Below are 4,208 nucleotides of genomic sequence, written 5' to 3' on the forward strand. Positions count from 1 at the left end.
TTTCAAATGTATTATTCTTTAAAATTAATTAAAATTTATAAAATTGTACTTTAATTAACTGACATTAATGATTATTCTATTGTCTTGATCCTCCCCCTACTATTGTCTTGATTCTTCTCTTAATACAAAATTCCTTGTCGTGAGCCTCTCTAGTACAATATTTTGTGACACACATACATCACTAGATAAAATTGTAAGAATATTTTTTTCCTATAAAAACTTCAAAGAGTGTGATTTTTTTTTCATCTTCTTTAAATCTCTGTTTCATATGTACACAAGTTTCAATGACTAGATGGAATTGCATCTCTAATCTAGATTCTAGATTGCCTCCTTCCTTTACCATACATGAAAATTTACAAATTTTTATTTGACATTATAAGCATACTTGTTGACAATAGATTAAAGTTATATTTCAATAGTACAAATTCTATAAAGACACTTGTAACCTAAAAAAATTTGAGACCATTTTGTTCCATAAGATTTGTCTTATAATATTAAATCCTACGTGATTTTAGCCAATGAAAACCCTTCATTATTTCCGAGCAACATAATGTCCTATTGCTCTTCATCCTCGTGATACAACTCCTCGACAGAAATTTTTGGCTAATACTTAGCTGTTGTTTTATATTCATGTGCATTGGAGTACTCTCCATGTTCCAGCTATACTTCGCTGTAATATGAAAGAGGTAATTTCCCAAAAGGAAAGGAGTGCATCCGACCTAAGGATTTCTTAAGGCAATTATTTCCCACTACAGTACTCCGCTCTACCAACTGAGTTAAGGTAGGCGTCACGTTCTCTTTTTCTGTTTAAAATTTTCTGATCTAATATTCAAAAGTGCTTTAAAAAAACTCATAATAGCAACAGTTTTACATTTAAGCGCTGAATGAAGAAGAGGCAGAAAATCAATCGTAGCTGAATGGAGAAGAGGCGAAAACTCAGGCGCCGGTCACAAAAAGGAAACTACTCTCAGCAAGAAGATATCAAATTTGGATTACGCATCATTTAAGTGCTTTCTGAGAATTGAACTCGGGATCTCTTGCACCCTATGTGAGAATCATACAACTAAATAAAATGCCCTTAAAACTGATTATACGCTGTGTTACCTTCATTACTTCAACAACTTACATTCAGATATAGTCAAAACAGATGTCAGAAGTGGGATTTGAACCCACGCCCTCGTTAGAGGACCAGAACTTGAGTCTGGCGCCTTAGACCACTCGGCCATCCTGACCTTACATGATAATCTTCAAACTTTAAGATTTGTCTAGTGTATTTCTACTGTATGTTATTTTCTAATTATAATATTTTAATGGTGAAAACAGTATACGCGTGTTTATTTTTCGTAAGTTTTAGTTCATTGACCGAGGTCGTCTTTTGTGTACTGATAGATAGCTCAAATTGCTATAGATAGACCGTTTATACTGTAGAATTTTGAAACTAACCAGATGATTAACAAAAAAAATTAATAACAGAGAGAGCAAATAATAACTGAAAAAAAAAAAAAATTCAGAAAGAAATCACAATTTAGAATAAAAAAACAGATTGCCCCTGTTTCTGCAAACACAAATATATATTATTGCAGTTTGCATAAAGTAATACAGAGATCAATAATTTATAAATGTTGAAGTCTAAAAAAAAAGATTGTAGTTTTTCGGTGCATAGCACACTCTAATTCAAGATGGAGATTAACTGAGACTGCATGATGACTGTCTTTATTTAGCTACAGCCATGCATGAACCTAAAAAAGACTCTAAAACTAGATAGCTATTCGCTAAATACATGCATAATAGATAGCATTACAAAGTCTACGGTGGGAGAAAGTAAACTAGAGTTTACTGTTACAAAGAGTAGCTTAATACATGCTTAATTCTTAGAATTTGAACTGACAGTTCCTATAAACTAATTCAATTCCTAACAACGAATCCAAAAAACAAATGCACTATTGTGTGGACAAATGCACTGTTGTGTGGATGGTTGTGCATGACGTGTTTGGTGGTGGAAGCTAAAAATACTAGCAATGCATGCACGAACAACATCAACTATCTTCATACCCCCCCTTGATGCTGAGTGGTTTCACAATTTTGTCTCGTAGTGCCAAAAACTGAGCTTTTGCAACTGCCTTGGTGAATATATCCGCTAGCTGGTCTTGAGTATTAATGTGCTTCAATTCAACATCTTTCTTCTGCACCAAATCTCGAATGAAGTGATATTTCATGTCAAAATGCTTTGTCCTACTGTGATGAACCAGATTCTTTGCTAACTTGATGGCACTCACATTGTCACAATAAATCGCTGTAGGCTGAATTTGCTTTTCTCCAATTTCTTCCAAAACTTTTCTGAGCCAAAGAGCTTGTGTACCTGCTGAGGTAATTGCAACATACTCCGCTTCTATGGATGAGAAGGCAACAATGCTTTGTTTTTTCGAGCTCCAGGTAATCAAACCAGAACCAAAAGAAAAACAATTTTTCAGATTTAGATTTACGGTCATCCATACTACCTCCCCAATCTAAATCACTAAAGCCAACAAGATTGAACTTTTCAGAAGAGTAGTAATGAATACCAAAATTTAAAGTCCCTTTCACATACCTGAAAAATCCTCTTGGCTACCTTCATGTGTATTTTTGATGGATTTGTCATATATCTTGAAACAAGTGAAACTAAAGATGCAATATCAGGGCTTGTGTGGGTTAGAAACATCAAGCTCCCTACAATACTTGCTAATTGCTAATGAAATCAACTAATGGTCTCTTGTCTTGCTAATGGTGCAAATGTCTCTTCATAATCGATGCCATACTTCTGAGTGAAGCCTTTAGCAACTAATCTTGCTTTATGTCTTTCAACACTCCCATCACTATTAAACTTGGTCTTATAGACCCATTTGGTTCCAATATTTTTCTTGTCATGTGGAAGCTCTGTCAACTTCCAAGTGTCATTCATGTGAATGGAATCCATCTCTTCTTTCATTACTTGCACCCAAACCTCATTAGTACATGCATCTTCAAAACATGATGGTTCAAAATCAACGTTGGCTAATAAAGAAAAATTCATTGTCTCGCCTATTGGGTTTTCTTCTTGTGCTTGATTTGCAATCCTCTGATAGATATCACTCAATCTTCTTACCTTCCTTGAAAAATTTAGAGAAGAAGCCAAACTTGAACTTGGTACTGAAGAACTTGATGAAGGGATGCTTAGTGGAGCTATACCACTGAAAATAAAAATATTAGTTGGCTGCTCATGATCAATATCAGTAATTATATCATCATTTAAAATAGATTTTGTCTTCTCAACCTAGCCTTTTTGATGACCATAAAATCCCCCTTCATAAAAATTCCATCTCTTGAGAAAATAAGCTTATTAGTGATGGGATTATACAATCTATAAGCCTTTCTTTTCTCACTATACCCAATAAAAATACATGGCTCACTCTTTGCATCTAACTTTTGTGTATTTTGATTAGGTACATGCACATAAGCCAAACAACCAAAAACTTTGAAATGATTAATATTAGGCATTTTTCCGTACCAAGCTTCATAAGGAGTCATCTTTTCTAGTGCAGTAGTGGGGCTACAGTTGAGATGTACACCACTGTAGAAACTACATCTCCCCAATAAGAATTGCTCAAACCCTTAGTTTGTAACATGCACCTTGCCATTTCTATCATAGTACAATTCTTCCTTTCAGCTACCCTATTCTATTGAGGTGTGTATGTTGTAGTGAGTTGCTTCTTAATGCCATTCTGATCATAATAACTTTGGAAAGCCTTTGAGCAAAATTCTCCTCCAAGATCAGTCCTTAAACATTTGATCTTAGACCCTTTCTCATTTTCCACAAGGGCTTTGAACTTCTTGAATGTATCTAGGGCTTCATCCTTGGCCTTGAAAAAATATACCCAACAATTTCATGAGTAATCATCAATAAAAGTAATGAAATATGATCTTACCCAAACTCTTAGTTTGCATAGGACCACATATGTCTGAATGAGCAAGCTGAAGTGGGTGATGGGCCCTCCATGCATTTCCCTTTGGAAACTTTTCCCTTGCATGCTTGCCTTTAGCACATCCTTCACAAACCTCCTTATGTTCCTCAACCTTGGGCAAACTAGAAACTAATTCATACGAGGTTAGAAACTTCAAACTGTGAAAATTTAAATGCCCACACCTGAGATACCATAACCAATTTAAATCCTCATAAGCCATATTTGCAAGGC

The 4,208-nt window shown here is 34.8% G+C and overlaps 1 non-coding gene across 1 annotated transcript; it reads right to left on the reverse strand.

Moving 5' to 3' along the window:
* Nucleotides 1–1,148: 1,148 nt before the first annotated feature.
* TRNAL-CAA (transfer RNA leucine (anticodon CAA)) lies at nt 1,149–1,232 on the reverse strand. Its single transcript has one exon. It is a non-coding gene; the product is annotated as a tRNA-Leu (tRNA).
* Between the last annotated feature and the right edge of the window lie 2,976 nt (nt 1,233–4,208).

The sequence above is a fragment of the Cryptomeria japonica genome, chromosome 8, assembly GCF_030272615.1.
Source record: "Cryptomeria japonica chromosome 8, Sugi_1.0, whole genome shotgun sequence".
Lineage (NCBI taxonomy): Eukaryota > Viridiplantae > Streptophyta > Pinopsida > Cupressales > Cupressaceae > Cryptomeria > Cryptomeria japonica.